This window comes from Cynoglossus semilaevis, chromosome 5, assembly GCF_000523025.1.
Source record: "Cynoglossus semilaevis isolate Cse_v1.0 chromosome 5, Cse_v1.0, whole genome shotgun sequence".
Classification (NCBI taxonomy): Eukaryota; Metazoa; Chordata; class Actinopteri; order Pleuronectiformes; family Cynoglossidae; genus Cynoglossus; species Cynoglossus semilaevis.
In genome coordinates this window covers 11,214,912-11,232,565 of record NC_024311.1, presented here as the reverse complement: position 1 = coordinate 11,232,565, position 17,654 = coordinate 11,214,912, and positions in this window count along the sequence as shown.

The following is a 17,654-nucleotide window of genomic DNA, read 5'->3' as shown; positions in this document are numbered from 1 at the left end:
CACCACGCTGCCCTGTGAGTGTGACCAGTCCAGACAAACAGACACGTCAACACATTTCATTTTATTCATGAATGTGAGTGGGCAGCTCCTCTCTGCTTTAATATTTCAGCTAGTGAATATAAAGTGTGTACTGATACGCACAGTGTTACAGAGAATACACATGGCCTCCAGTTTTTTGTCCAAACAAAATGAGCTGCACACAGCTCACAAGGGGCCAACAAAAATAATTTCTCACTTTTTGTTTCTGGCCCAAACCCCAGCGTGGGGCCTTGATGACCTTAACAGAGAAATGGTATAAACACTGACCAATGATCTTAGTTTGTAGGTAAAGACTCTGCTAATGTTTTTTTGGCCCTGTGACCTTGTCATTGGTCCACAGCCAGCTGGAAGCTCTGGGTTGCAGTGGTCAACACAAATGCCTCACAGCAAGAATGGTCTTGGTTTAAATTCCTACCGCTTGTCCAATGTCAGCAGGTATTGGCTCCAGCTTCTGTGGTAAAAATAATGGACAGAGCGATGAAGCCCCCGGGGCTACTTATTGGTAGGATTAATGCAGTTGGCTGCCGTTTACATACTTTATTAGATCATGACTTGTGTTGCTTAGGTCTGTTCTCTGCCGGGACACACAGTAGGTCAGTTTCCAAAATAAAGATCTGGGACTTGATTTTGGAAGGACATTTTTATGGCTACCTTAGAAGTGTATACTTTTTTTTTCCAGGGGATTAATTATGTCAAATATGTGTTATAATTAAAATCCAATATTTTGATTCTTAGGGGGAATTTTGAGCCACTTAATATGTTCAACTCCACTTAATAAACTTAAAAAATACCACGTTATATCTGGGCTTTCAGTTGTGATATTTTTTGCTCGTTTAAGTTTAGTGCAAGGTCTACAACCTGTGGCTCCTGGGCCAACATTCATAGCTGATGCTGATTAAATCGGCCTTTTTATAGTTGGAGCGCAGATAGGACAGAGCTGTATAATTTTACAGAAAACAAGTTTAAACCAGTTTTACACAAAACACTTTATTTGAAATTTGCTTGCTGACAGCACATTTTAACCCCAGTTAACAGCAGGTGATCAAGCGAGTGTGGCATTCTAAATATTGAATACCGTATTGTATAAATTATGTTAACCAACAAATTGTCAACACTGCAGTACAGTCAATTTCATTTGGTAGACAAACACTTTTAGTGTTACTTGTTTAATTTGTTGTAATTTTGGCGAGTTAGGTTCATTTGTTGTAGTTTGTTTTCCGTTTACCTAATGTGTTACTTTTCCATGGATGTGTGGTAAAGGCAAGGTTGGGGTACTTGAGTGCTTTCTCTTTTTTTGAGTGTTTATCTTGTATGCTGTGCATCTGTCTGAGTGAGTCATTGGTTGCTTGGCAGCAGAGGTTCTGGGTTCATTACCCTCCTAACGACAGGCTGATGGAGGTGCCTTAAGAGGCTCTTTTTTCCTCTCTATTTTCCCTGTCTCACTTGTCGCATGTTTCTTTTTTTCTTTTCTTTTCCTCCAAGACCTTCTGATTGCCATCTCTTTGTGCTTTGATATACCAATATTCAGGGATGGAGTGTGTGGCATTGGTGTTCCCATTCTACACTCAGCATTTGTATATATATACATAGTTTATATACGTATGTATATATATTTATTGTTGTCAACCAAAAAAAGCAGACCAATAAATTAAAAAAATTAGGAACATTATAATCCATATTCTGGATAGGTCTCAGAGAACATTCGCTTGTTAATTTGTTTTGTTCTTAAGAAAAGCTTGTATATTTAAAGGTCATGTCAAATGATGTCATATGCCTTGATCTGATCATCACAGAAAATAGGGGGGCTGAAACAGTTAATGCTGGGAAAATTGACCAAATAAATTACCAGTAACGGTCACTGCAAAGAACGGAAAATAATTACCCACATTTTTATATTTTTCAGCCTGTTGTCTACATGTTATGGATACGATATGATAATTTGAAACTTACGTTTTATAAGTGAATTGGATATGCATAGATTGAGTAATTTTCACATTAAAACATCACTAGGCTTCTTCACATCTGCAATACAGTGATACCATTAACATTTGTTCCTACGTTGAGATAATAGCCTGAAGTACAAAAACAGATATAGAACAAATATTACATGTAATCTTAAGTCTTCAGGTCGATACAATCTGTTGACCTGCACCAGTGCTGTTTTTTTCCTTTAAGCAAATAAATAGGCCAGCTCTCTGTGTTTAGTCAAGCAGTTGGTCAATCAAACAGAAATCATTGCCTTCACAGCTGCCTGCCCCTCACTCTGTTATAAACCACACACAGAGACACACACACACACACACACACATAATTCACCTGTAAATGATGCTGATGACTGTTGTTCCCCAGGTAAATGCATCACATGTTGGACCCAGGCACCTTTCATTAGAACACTGCTTTTCTCAGCGATGTGATTTATTTCTCCTTTTACCTTTGTCGCGCACCACCTCCTGTACATTACATCAAACATCAGAAAGAAAACGAGTGGGGGAGGGAGGGTGTATCTGCCTCGTCAAACGTGAGAACACACCAGCATCAGTCCTCGTGGAGTTACAGTACGTGTGCTGTGTAAGGCACTTAGACAGAAGTCACACAGACTCCCTGTGTTTCATTTGTAAAATCACCAGACAGACTCACTCCATCCTTTTACTGCTTCCCTCTTTTTGTTCTGTTGCTGCCGGCTTGCTGACACATTTTATCCACCTTCCTCATCTACGCCCCCTCCCTCGCCCTCCTCTGTTTGTCAGTGTCTCTGCCTCTGTCTCCCAGGGGTCTGCTTCACAGATGAGTCCCCCAGTTACAACATCACTCATTGATTTAAGAAGGGCCACAGGCATGGATCTGAAACATTGATGCTCCCGGCTGCAGAAAAGTCATTTCTTTTCACTCCACTGCTAATGACAGGATGAAATGTGACCTGCTGTGCAGGCAAGTACAAACACAATCCCATCAATCAGTCGTGTTGTGTGGTGCAGTAGTGCACAGCACATTGTAATTGTTTACAGTCTAAATGGCCGTTATAACCATAGATGTGTACATTTATGACATTGTAATATATGAATATAAATGTCTATAAATATTATATATATTTTTAAGTAACCATTAAATAGACAGGCCCAGGTTTCACATTGAGAAGGAAAACTAGGAAAACTAGAAGATACATATGTTTGGACTCATATTTACATACTAATTTTTCTTTTTTAAATATGTGTAAAATGTTGGGAATCACTTGCCTAACATAATGTTGTTTTAAAAAAACGGAACACACATATAATGCCATGTAATAAACATAATATGTTTGTAAAACTGAGTCAGGCAGGTGGGTCCGGGGAGAAACCCCATTAGACACCTGCTGACATGGCCTGAATGTGGAGCACAGACATGGTTGTCAAGAGTGTTATGAGACAGTAGATAATGAATATTGCATGACACAGTCTTGACCTGTTCTTCCTGGAAGGATTCATGATAAAGCCCTGGTCTGGTGACGTGGTGGCTGTCAAGGAAATCATAGGCAAAGCAGTGGAAATAGTAACAAATGGACACACGGACCTTGTGCGTACCTGTGTATATGTGTGTGTGTTTGTGTGTGTTTTGTATCTGTGCCAGCAGCAACACACCGTTATCATAGGAGACAGGAAAGAACCCTTGTGGCTTGGTTCCATCTAATTCTATTCCTTAGAACATTATTACCATGACAGGGTCACGACTGTTCCAGAGCTGCAGCTTGTTCAGCAAGTGCAACAAACACACACACACAGACACACAGAAAGCATACATATGTTACCAACAGTGCACTATAACACTTATAATACAGAATAACAACTGCAGTATCAGCATTAAAATGCACTTTAAGGTAAGTTAATGAGAGATTGCTTTGTCTTTGTTTATAAGTGTTCCTCTGACGTTTCAAACAGCACCATAGGGAACTAAATTATATGTTTTCATCCCTCTCTCCTTGGCTAAGGTGATACGAGAGTGGGAAAACCTGGCAATGAGAGAAGATATGATGATTTGTTAGGCTTGAAAAGCACTTTAGGAGGTGTGCTTTAAGAGCATTGTTGCCAGGTCTGCTTGTTTTAAGCGCCTTTGAGCTTAACTGGAAACACTGGGTTTAGTAGACCATTCTCACCTCTGTCTAGTTAACTCCTCACTTCACCTCTTTGGTTGCCAGTTCAAAAACCTTACTGAGTCTAAACCAACTTTCTTTACGTGTGTGTGTGTGTGTGTGTAGACTCGTATTTTATTGGCCTTTAAGCCTTTGTCCAGTGATTCTGTACTTTAGCTGTGTTTTGACCTCAAATATAATTGACATATATAATATGCCTAAAAATCTTTCATTTTATTGTGTTTATTTATTTATTTATTTTTATAAAATGTTGGCGTGTCGTGATGTTGTCACTGCACAATAGTTCGCATGCACTAACGGTAGATATTGAGAGCCAGTAAGGATGAAAAAATAGAAATGGGTTGGTTTGAAAAAAAAAAAACAAAAAACGTCTGAAAGACCTTTCAAGTTGCAGTTAGAGAGCTGACACCCATGATTGAGTCCACACTAAAGAGGCAAATCAAAGTCTCCTAAACCCTTGTAATCAGTGGAGGAACAGACGAGCTCTGGTTGTTCTTTCTTCCTTAAGCCCTGGTCGACTTTGGGGTCTAATGCTAGTCGTTGTGTAGACCCTGCTAAATGGTAGCACACATCAAAGCATTTGGCTTTTAGCCTCCTTGTCTACTCACGTCAATGTCCCAGGGATTAGCATTAGCATAATTGAGGTCTATGTGCAGGTTCTTAGTGCAGTGGTTCGTTGGATCATTGTTCTACATTGGGAACATGTTGTTGAGTGATGCCGATTTATTTGTACTGATTTTGTTCAAAACATCCAGTGTACGTCCTGTACAACCTACTTCACCATGAAGAGTGTAGACTGACACCTTCATGAATGAATATACAGTACATTAAAATACATATAAAATGAACCTGACTTAGTGCCAATAGTTCAGAGTAAGAATAACAAATGCAGGTCATTGCTGGTAATAAAAATACTTGATGAGACTCATGTAACAAGAATACACGTTGTATTGGTGGTAAAGAAAATAATATATTATACCTATAATGAAGATTTAAATTAGAAAGTACAGTGACAAGTTATTGTTATTGTTGTTATATATTCGCTGTGTGAGCTCACACATGTCAGTCATCCTGAATCATGTCTGTAGACCCATACAGTGAAGTCTGTGTGCTAATACAAAGGAAATCCTTGGTGTATTTTTAACAGTGAAAAAGTTTGCCTGCCAATAAACCCCTGTTTCTTAGGAGGCTCGAGTGGATTTAGCATAGCCCCCACCTTCACTCCCTTTCACCCTAAATTCTGTCCTCTGAGCATATGGAGATAATTTTTCACCCTATCTCAGTTTTAATTACCTCCACAATCGCCTACTGTTTTTCTGTGCACCTGCTGGGTCTGCTGAAATTTCAGCCTAGTACTTAGACTTTACAGCACAACTCATTTACTGCTGACAGCAGTTTGCCAGGTGCTTGCGTCCCCCAAGCAGGGCAACAACTACTACTGAAGTTGGATGAGACATGTTTACTATATATATATATATATATATATATATACACAGTATATATAGAATACACATACTGTAGTGACACAGTGAGTGTCTCTTTGACTTTCCGCCCTGCCATCAGTAGAATGATTAGGATGTGATGTTGTCTTATCGATAAACACGGGACACTGTATGTATATATTGTTCTCGCAATTATTTGTGCCATGTTAGGCTAATATAAAGATAATATATGGCTTGTCTCTCATATTTTACTCTGGAGGCTTTTTGTAGTAGTATTTGTTTAAATATGTATAAGTCACTGCTAAGGGACCTAAATCACATTTTCTATTTTAAAGCCCAATGTCATTAAATGTTCATACTAAATGAGATAAAGCCCAGCTCTCTTTGTTCTACTACTAAATCATGAGGGAGAATAAAAAGGCAACATCAGCACAAGAGCCATGTTTGCACTGTAAAGAGACAGGAATCTGCCTATCGTATAAAGTATATATATTTATATGTTGTTTCGATTGACAGTTCTCACCTGTCAATCAGCTACTTTCATAACCTACATTGCTACATTTTCACTGAACCTTTAAACTCCATGTGATCACAGAACTGTCCCTTCTCGAGGAACATATTAGTTTGATGAGTGTTGGCCTTGTTGTACAGTGGACTTCATGTCGGTTCAGTGTGTGCACAGAAGGCTGAGCAAATGCAGGTGTCTCTCCACCTGTTCTTTGCTTGCATTGGCTATAGGGAGTTCCCACCACACCATTGACTTTAGGTTAAACATTACAGAGAGATAATTCACTATTGCTGCTGCTTAGCCCTTAAGAAACAAGTTGTGTGGGCAAACAAGTAAAATTTTATTGGCGAGTGATCAGGAGATAGCAAATAACTTTGCAAACTAGTGGTTTTTCTTACAGCTGCTGTATCATTTTGGGGATGTTTGTCGTATTTTCTTACAGCTGTATCATTTTGGGGATGTTTGTCGTCTTTTATGTTTGAAAGTACGTAATGTCTTTGTTAGAACACACAGTAACAGTTCTATTTGAGCTATGATTCCAGAGAGACCACATTTGTTTCACATTCACAACAGCATTTGTGTTTGTAACATCGCTCAGAAGAGTCAACAATAGGGAAACTGTTGCAGCAACTGCAGCCGTTGATCAACAGGTTTCACTCAGATGTAGACGTTTTTCTAAATGTCAGTCACATAGTCTTTGGATTTCTTTTTTTTTTTTATATTGGAGTACTTTCCACTGACATGTATAACTGAAAGCCAGCCCCTACAGGCTGGTACTGGTGTTGCAGTTAAACCTGAATTTTCAACCTTTTCTAAACAAACAAAAATAAATAAAGAATTGGGTTAAAAAATGTAGTGTCAGAGAAAAAAAAATCAACTTTATTAAACAGAAAACCAAGATGAAAAAAAGTCTAATTAACGCTGTGGCCTAGTAATTAACTTAGCTGTGATATTTGCAATTTTCACATATATAAAACTGTGTACTGTAGCTAAGAGAGGAAGAGAACACATAGATAACACATAAGACATGATGCAGTAAAAGGAACCTTTTAGATGAAAACTGCTGTAGACACCCATGCCCTATAAACATCCCAGAATAGTTGAGTTCATGAATCTGCACAAACACTGTTGGCATGTGCTCATGGAAGCGTTTGTCTGTGTGCACATGTCAGTTGAGCTGTGATCCACATACCAAAGAAGCTAAAAAAAAAAAAAACAGAACAAAACTCCAGAGTTAGAGGGTGAACTACACTTCATTGTTCTTTGCCTACGGGCACATTTCAGTGTGGGCTGTAAAAAAAAAAAAGAAAACTTCAGCTGAGCCTTTCAGCCCTAAGCCATTCTGTGTGTGTGAGTGTGTGTGTGTGTATGTGTGTGTTTTGAACTTAGTGCCAAGGCATTTGTCAGTCTTATCGCCTCTTTCGGCTCTCTGTGGTGGTTCTGGTGCTGGTGGAGAGTAATTGAGTGCTTAGAGTTATAGATGAACTAATTAGTCGGTGCAATGAAGGCTCAGCTCATTAGTGGGAGGGAGATAGCCCTGTGCCACCTCAGCTCCTAGGGCCCTGGTTAATCTACAGACTCGGCATATGAGCGAAATCCTGTACTGCTTCTTTAAAGCTGTTGAAGGAAGTAAAGAAACCAGAGGAGAGTAAAGTACAGACTGTGTCGAGAGCAAGTCAAGGCAGAGAGTAAACATGTACAAGCTCTTAATTTCACACACAAATGAACAGAGTCAAGTCAACTTAACACTCAAAGTAATTACAGCCCAGTTGTTGTTGGTTGGAAGGAGGAGAGGTGGGGTTTGTGGTTTTAGGTGATTAACAAATGCCTAAATACAATTCTAATCACAATTAATGGAATATTAGGTTTTGTCTATAATAAGCATGTCTTGCGCACTGGTGGTACATGGCTCAAATAAACCTGAGCTACAGTCTGTTTTCACTGATTGAAGTCAGTGTTTCTTTTTCCTATTGATTATTTACCCCCCCAAATCAATCAGAAGAAAGACTCAGTTATTGACCAATTATGTGACCCCATGTCTAATGGTGCTAATCAGATTGACTGATTGAGACCACTTTCTTTTTGTTTCGTCTAAGAAAATAAGGACCCAGCTTAGTTTGTCCTTGTTTTCTCCTCTCTGATGTGATATATATGCTGATATCCTAGACTGATGGTTCCATTTTCAAATCCCAGAACATTTTGACACCTGCCAGACAACGAGTCCAATCCAGATTTACATTCAGACATTTCTGGGCCTTGTCCTTCGTGTCCTCCCTTTGTGTGCAGCTGTGCCGCAATACATCACAGCCACGACGCCCTAGTGCCCAGTGGGCGGACTCCATTATGCTGGATAGATGTGGGAGCAGTGCCAGCCAGTGACTGCCATGTGAGCCTCTCTGTTCTGCTTCCTCCTACAGCTTGGTGCCCTTTAATGGGCACTTAATACAGCTGACAAATTTACAAGGTATTTAAAAGTGACCCAGTCAGCCTTTCATCAGAGCGGCGAGGAGCCGGAGAAACTGAGGAGGAGGCAAGAATGTCATGATGTATTTCTGCTTGCCCGGCAGGGCGATACCAGAACACGCTGGATTTACAGTATATCAAAGTGAGGTGATATGCATATTTGTGTGTCTGTGTGTGCCTGTGTGAGTGTACACTGTCTCCCTGTACAAACAATTTACTCTGAACACCTGCCAACATGAGTCACAACACCAGAGATTTCCTGTATTCGGACACGCCCAGCTGAATGTTGGCATCGTTCCAAGTCTCCTTCTCTTTCTCTCACTTTGCGCTCAGTTCCTCCCTGTGTTTCAAAGACTCATCTTTCCTGCACATATTTATTCCCTGCATCCAAGTCACTCTCCACCTCCACTCCACCCCTCTCATCCAAACCCTCTCATCTATTTTAACATAACATTTATGGATAAATGATTTAATGCCTGGTATCAAGCCTGTCATTGTAATCAGATCTCTAATTATGGTTAATTAAAACAGCCTAATGGCTGTTGCTGAGCTGCTCTTTAAAAGTGAATCAGCCACGCTCTCTCTCTCCCTCTCCCTCCCTCCCTCCCTCCCTCTCTCTCGATATTCTCCCCTGACTTAGCATTCAGAATGCTCACACATCTCAGACAACCAATCAACGGCAAATTCTCTCCCCAGCTCTTGTCAGGTCGTTAATTAAGCTCCCCAAGTGTCTAATGATTAAGATAACGCAGCAATCTAATGGTGAACAGGCTCTTTTCCTCCCTCTTCTTTTTTACAGCTTTCGATTATAGCACCCTGGAGGTGGTAGTCAGTCTTGATGAAATGCAGACAATTGACAAATCAGTTGCTTTCAGCCAAGGCCCATTATCCTGCTGCATATTCATGAGATGTTTGGGGGAAAGTGGGGTGATTTTTAATCAAAGTCACAGAAAGGGATGATGGGAAGGCAGAGGCTGTGGTGACTGTGGTGGGCTCATCACACCTTTCCTCCCTTTCTCTCTCACCCCACACCGCCTGCCTGGTTCACTCAGTACAACAATCTGCATGTATTAGATTTACTGGCGAGAAGGTGCATTGTGTGTTTGTTTGTCACTGTGAGGGCTACCTTCAAGGGGCCCTTGGACAAACGTCGATGCCACATGGTCAGACCAGATGTTCTTGTTTCTTCTGTGCATAGCTCATCAAAAAAACAACAACCGGTGCCACCATTGGGCCTCTGCTTTGCAGCGCTGCCAGTCAGACCATCTGCTGACTGCTTAGGCGACAAGGATTGTGGGATGTGGCCATTTCCTTTGAAGCACTCGCAGGTTCCAGCTTGTTTTGTATCTCACAATAAAAGCATGACAGTCAACAAGAACAATTATATGGAAAAATAATTGATTTAAAATGATTTGTTGGAAAAAGAAACCAAACAAAAGCACCATCAGTTTTAGAGTAGGCGTCAAAAGGAAGGGTTGACCTTGAAGCATCCCTGTAATCTTGAGGCACAAGAGAGTGGAAAAAGTCCTTGTTGTTGCATCATTCCCTTGCCTTGCTGCAGAAAAGCTCCCTTAAACTACACTGATGTGTTGTAGTCAGACCATGACAACAATAAATTCTATTGGTGGACCCAAGGAATTGTATTCTCACTGTGTGGGCCTTTGCTTTGGGCACACATTTTGGCTTAAAGTTTGACCTCGACTCTTTCTAGGACCATTGGAGACCTTTGTAGGTTGTGGATGTTAGAGCATGTACCAGGGTCCTGCCAGGGTTCTTTTGTTGCTTAGATAACAGACCCCCTTCCAGCTGGCAGATGTAAACCCTCCATAATGATACTGCAAATCTTTATTATCTTTATCTTTATTAGTCATTGTGACACAGCACAGCACAGCACACCATGCACAACGAAATTTACCCTCTGCATTTAACCCATCACCCAAAGTGAGCAGTGGGCAGCCGTGGTCGGAGCCCGGGGAGCAGTGCTTGAGGACGATGCCATGCTCAGTGCATCTCAGTGCAGATTTGCAGTTGACCGTCAAGGACCCGTGTTATGTACAATTTTCTAGTTTGATAAGTTTTAGTCTCCATATCGTACTCAATGAAGTGAAAAATGTGTGGTGCCAATCTCAACAGTCATCACTCCTGGTGGAGTTGTATTGGACGGAGTCACATACAGAGGCAAACAAATGACCATTCACACTTGAGGTCAATTTAGAGTGAATAATTTAATATTTCAACTCATCAATTACAGGTGGTGATGTTTTTAGATAAAACAGCTGAAGGAAGTTTATTTGTTGTTCTCGATGTATTTATGTTTTTTTCCTTCCATTTTTCTTCCTTACTACAGTGTCCATTACAATTAGGTTCACATGACCTACTATGCAAATTAGGCTGTTACCTCATTTAGTAACATTTAGGGCAGCCAATAGCTACTGCTCTTACTAAGGGGCTGGCAACAGCGTCTATTATTAGCCGCTGCAGGTCGTGAGCAACCCTGGGTAAAATCTTCCATATTTATGTTAATTTTTTTATTGCTGTCCAATGAACTGCAGCATCAACAAGACTGATTGGTTTTAACCTTTGAGAATATGTGCCGCCTAAAATAGAAGCACCAGCTTTAGACATGTGTATGTTGTGTTGCAAGGTGAAAAGGTGCATTTGGCCTTCTGGTCTGTGACGTCATCAAAGAATAAGAAAACAGTACATTTTAATACATTTTTTGAAATTTCAAGTGGTTATATTTTTAAAAATGGTTAAAAAAATCTTCTTATATGCTCCCACAAAATGATCATTATGTATAAGTAGAAACGTCTGTGGCTTCAATGTTACATTTACTTACCAAAGGTTGCAAAATACTGTAAAATATATTTGACATGTTGCGGCTATAAGAAAAAAGTAGTGGTATCTTAGTCATAAAAAAAATTATCCACATTGTTCCTGGTTTAGTGACTGAACTGTGTCCTCATAAATTCTACTAACACCGAATGACATTGGTGCTGGAGAACGGGCTGAGCAGAGGCTATAAAAATGTTTGAAACAAAAAGACTTCTCACTGCAGTTGGAACAGGAACACTGTTAGGAAGGTAAAAATAATAATGAACACGATGCCCAGTGTGGCCAGATATTTTATATTTCTGCTTTGAAGCATTAATTCAGCAGCTTCAACTCATTGACCTGAAATTACAAAGCATTGGTCTGCCTGAACGAATCACACGAACAAATGAATGACAATTAATCATGATTAATTGAGATAAATAAGTATATCTCAGTACAAGATGATTCTTTTGCTAAATCATTTGGACTTCACTGGATGAGATGTTATTTTAAACTCCTGCACTTTTTAAATAACATTGAGTGTATCATCTGCATATTGGAGCAATGATCAGTGAAGAGAGGGTGGGATTATTGGCTATACAGTCTATCCACGCTCAGGTAAACCAAGGACGACTGTTGAGAAGAAATGTCATAGTTTAATTAAATTACAGTAAAAACAGAAAATATGTTTCTCCTGATCACTCATGTGATCCATAACGACCGCTTTAACGACCGTTTGTGAATGTACATCATTTGTGCTATTGAAATTAAGTGAATGAAAGTTGAACAAAAATAGGTTTTAATGCACATGCAGTGCAAACAGACTTCGCGGAATGTTACCTGCAGCATACAGCCCCGATGGCGAAGCGAAGCCTCAGAGGAGCGATAAGCCTCGTGCCACACTATTAATCCCGCTGCTGTTTTTCCCATTGTCAAAGCTGCCGTGTTTTAACAATGCTGTTGTCTTCTCTGTGTTTGCTCATTTAGGAGCAAACATTTGCTTGAGCACACTGCTGCTGCTACAAACAAGCTCTCCCAGGAAGTGTTATTAATAGGATAATTAAGCAGATGGTAATGAGCTGGATTATGCCTAATTATGACAAGATTTGTTTTGGCATTTTGTCTTGTAAGGAGGCAGTGGAGTGGTAAAGCCTACCTTGGAGTTTATTATCCTGATGTGAGTGCGACTGAGTGGAGAGGATAGACATCAGGGATTGATGTGGATGGAGATGTGGGAACTGTTGGAGCCAATCAGTAAAGCAGTGCAGCAGACATTACCGCTCTGTGGCTGTTTGGCAAAGCAACAAATTCAACATGTATGATGAGGCCAGAGCAGATCTACATTACTAGAAAACTGGTTATCCGGTCAGTAACACCCTTAAACTGTACGGTAGGTGACTGTGACCTTCAGGAAAGCCATCTCCATTTTCCATTTTCAAAATGATTAAAGTAGAACTGAAGTTGTTCCTATGGTATTAGGGAACGTTTTGGCCTGTCCTGCCTTGGGTTAGGGCGGGGGTCTGCAACCTGTGGCTCCTCGAGTCATATGTGGTGCTGTATCCTCTATAAATTAGCGCTCTGGAAGATCATATTTGATTAATGTATTAAACTGAACTGTAGTAAGAAAACAATTTGGTAAATTTGAAAAAAATATTTGGTTACACAAGTTATACTCACTGCCATCACTTGAATGGTTGAAATGTTAAATCACAATTTTTGTGATCAGTTGTAATGAACTGCAATTAATTGTGCCATTTAGGTCACAATTAATCATGATTATTCAAGTAAGTTGAATAATCTGATCTAAAATATTTGAAATAAGAATGAGTTTATTATTTATTTATTTCCGTGACTGACCCTTTTTTATATGACACACAGCTAAGTATGTGTGACATCATTTGTTAATATAACACAAACAGTTCCCTGGATAAAACCAAATAAACTGTACCGCTGTAGCTTATTATTATTGGACCACTTTATTTTAACAACATGGACTGAATGCCATGTTGTTAAAATAAATTCAGATATTATACAATAGTATAAATTAATTAACACTGTGACTCATGGGTTTGTCTGTTTGGGAGGATTTAAGACGTGGGAGCTCCAGTCAGATGATGGACGTGTCTTCACCCTAACAGTAGAACACATCAGAATTATAACACCGTAGGATAAGGACGTGTGAAGCAATTTTTTCCTTGAAAACACACACACACAGTCGTCAACACACATATCTTTATAACAAAGCCCTGCATTTGCTCCTGCAGTTCATGATAAGAAAGCATAATCTGGGATTTAGAGCTTTGGCTTATCGTCATCTGTACCCAGCTTTCTCTGCTGTAAGTGCACTGAATATGGACAAGTAATCTGCATAGAATTTACAGAGAAATAAAAAGAGAAAGAAGGAGGGATATGGAGGGGGAAGGTGGTGTTTGTGGTGAAAAGAATTTCTTTTCAGAAACAGGTGGATTTACATTCCTGAAAAATCAAAGAATGGTTGTAGGAGCTGCAGATGTGTGTGTGTGTGTGTGTGTGTGTGTGTGTATGTTGTTTATGTGAGGGTGTGTAAAAGGAGGAAAGGCAGCGACTCTGTGACAGGGTGTCGAAAATGATGACATTATTTGAAAAAAGCCAATTTCCTGCTAAACTTAGACTCTGCCTTCCCAAATAAAATTGCTTTTATTCTTCCCAACATGTGTTCCCGGAGATTAAAAGCCTAATCTTGCGAAGGCTTAATAAGACTCGGTACACAGAGCACGGGCTGAAACAGAAAATGTGGAACGAGCCTGGCTGAGCTCTGTTCTACCCGATGACTTTAATCCTGTTTATTAAATTATAAAGGACCTTAAAGGATAAAGATAAAGACGACAAAGTCGAGGATTTGAATTATTCCATTTTTTTTCCCTTCACGTTATTTGATAGTTCTGGATCATGTTTAAAGATGACAGGGACTGGGACGGAATTTGTTTTTATACAAGGATCTTTCTATTGAACATGAACCTGGTTTGGGATCTGATGCCTGGTTATTAAAGTGTAAAAATTGTTTCCCATGTGTGACTAATCCTGTGACTAGTTTGGGGTGATGACATAAAAACAAATTGAATCATGGTGGTTAAAAAAGACACATTCACCTCCTACACATTTAACAAACCTATTGAATGATGTGTGTAAATGTCAGATGTTTACAGTGTAATCAATGTAAAATAGTTGGAGTCTGATGTAAGCAGATTAATGAACAGCGAGTCAGTGAGAGTCATGTGGACGTGTCACTGAGACGTCCTGCCGAGTTATTGGACTAAGAGGATTGTAAGACGCTAATCCAAATCAAAAGACATACCATGTGAATTATTACATTTTGAGACAGATTATTTTAACCCCACTTTAGGAATTTGAGCCAGCCAAATCTTCCACAGCACTGCAAACTGGGGACAAATAATCTGCATATTTGAAAGTTAGTTTTTTTTTTAAGTTTTCTTAATTTTATATTATAAAAAACTTAATTTATTGTACAGTTTTAGGGTTGACATACGATGTCAACAGACCCCCCCCTCACCTCTCCCCACCTGCCCAAAGATTCAGCGGTAGGTAATAAATGAATAAACCGCTTCCATACAATAACAATTGTTTTACTAGCAACTGCAACAGTACTTAAAAATACTTGCAGCTCCCCATTTACTGTAAAGGAAAAACAAAACACATATTTACCTATATTTACACCTTAAACATTACTTTTAATCATATGTAAATCTTTATCCTCATTTTCTAGACAAATTTGTAAACGTATATATTTTTTAAGTATATTTGCTGTTCGTTGTGATGACAGTGCGTGTATTTATATGAACAGTCCAAATTACATTAACAAATCCAAAGTAAATACCTGGAGGACACAGTTGTGTGACTTTGTGACTTTTTTGTGGTTATTTACTGCAGGCAGTTAGAGCGAGTGCAAACTGTACACTGAACACCTGTGTGTGTATGCGTGCGTGTCAGAGGTCTAGTTAGCTAGTTTTGTTTTTTTTTTTGTAAAATTCTTTCTTGGCGACCCACTGTTGCATGGGGTATGTCTCTGGTCTCTAGTAGGGAACAAATTAATTAGGATTAGAATTAGGGTTAGAGTCAGGTTAGAATGAGGTGAATAATTGTTAAGGTTAGGACAAGGTGCGAGGGAAAACGTGTCTATGTGAAGTCCTCACAACTCATGAACACCAGACTGTGTGTGTGTGTGTGTGTCTCAGATGTGGAGTAGTTGACACTGATGACATCAGCCATTTGTTGATCTATGGTAAGATAACAGCAAACAATGTGCTTTGAATAATTGAAGGTGTTCCTCATCTTTTATTTGCATAAAAAGCAGATGACAGACGGCTGCTGGTACAATTTCCCCTTTAACAGCCATAAATACAACAGAACCTGACTGACTTTGCAAATAGACCAAAACAGTTTAATGCATAAAACAGACAGAGACACATACACACAGGTAGGCGTTAAAGCCAAGAGTGAAAACACCCACAGGTGTGTAAACTCACCAACTGATGTGTTTTTCTAACTGCTTTGACTTTCCCTCATGAGTGTGTGAGAATTCGTTATTCGTTGGTGGTGTGCAATTAACTTGATGCTAACAGGATTTTTATTTTTATTTTTGCCCATAAACATGTTTGTACTGCCAATAGACACCATATGACAAATGTACACAGCTATTAGGGAAGCCTCACCTCCAATCTTCAGTATGCAAGAAAATATTTTCTAAATATATTCATTTATTCTAAACAAATGAAATGTATGTTATTAAATATTTGGAACTTGATATATAATAACAAATTAAAAACATATTTTTGCTTTTTATTTTAAATCTCTAGAAGATAAAATAGTAGCTATCTGGTTCTAGTACCTAATACTAATGCTGTAACTATTAAAGGCTCATTATCAACCTTTTGCGCACAAAAGTTTAGATGTGATATAAAGCAAGAAATGGAACACAAAGGTATAGGTTGTGACTTTTAGCTTAGTAACTGTAAAAATGCATGAACACATGAAGTATAAAGTTATATATAACATTAAAAATATATAAATAAATTAAAAAAATATGTAAAAAAGTATAAGCTAGTCAAACTGACTAGCCAGTACCAGCACAGCTCCAGTCCACTGTTGTTGTGGGGACTTTTGTTTTACTATTCTCAAAGTTGGAGCTTTTTTCCACTTTTATCAAGGATAAAAAAAATTAAAAAAAATCACTTGTTAATGAGCAGGGCTGTCCACAGGGTGGCTGAGGTGAAACCAGCATGGAACAGAGGCAGACACAGGGATTTGATGGTGACGTCGTCTCTTTTTCATTCCAAAGTCTTTGTTGATGTAAAAAACAGTAGTGAGTCTTTTTATCCCAGATCACTCCCTGTGAGTAGGACAAAGACACACACACACACACACAGCCAGCTTGAGCTCAGTCTTGGGATAAAAGTAGTGAGAAAGTAGTATAAACAACCCTTTGACCTGAGGCCTTCACTTCATTTCACTGCCTTTAGTTTGATCACAGTCCGAACTGCTTCTTATTTCCAATGCAGACCTGAATTTTTGAAAAACAAAATTTCAAATATACGTCAAACTGTTTCAAAATCTGACCAATTTTTTTTCTATAAACTCAAAAAAATTATACAATTTATTTTTTTTAATAAACTTTTTTTAAAATTTTCAAATAAAATGTTTAGAAAGAACATTTCAAATAAAATTTCTGGAAAAAAACTTTTTTAAAAACAAATTCAAAGGTATTTGTCAGAATGTTTAAAAAGTTTTTCAAAAGAGATCACTTAGACGTCACTTTGAGGTCACTTGGACGTCACTTTGAGGTTGCTTGGTCTTCACTCTGAGGTCACTTGGAGGTCACTTGGACGTCACTTAAGATCACCTGGAGGTTGCTTGGTCTTCACTCTGAGGTCACTTGGACGTCACTTAAGATCACCTGGAGGTTGCTTGGTCTTCACTTTGAGGTCGCTTGGATGTCACTTTGTTTATTCCTAATTTTTTTTTTCTTCTGCTGGATCTAACGTGTCAATCTGTCAACCACCGCTGCAGAATCACAGCTCCTTTTTTAAATGTTTTTTTTTTTTTGAATTTTTTTTTCCGGAAAAATAGAAAAAAAAATTTTCAAAAAAAAATTTCTTTTATGGAAATGTTTTTTTTTTTTTTTAATTTTTTTTTCGGAAAAATTTTCAGAAAAAATTTTCAAAAAAAAATTTAAATTAAATTAGACGTCACTTGGAGGTCACTTGAG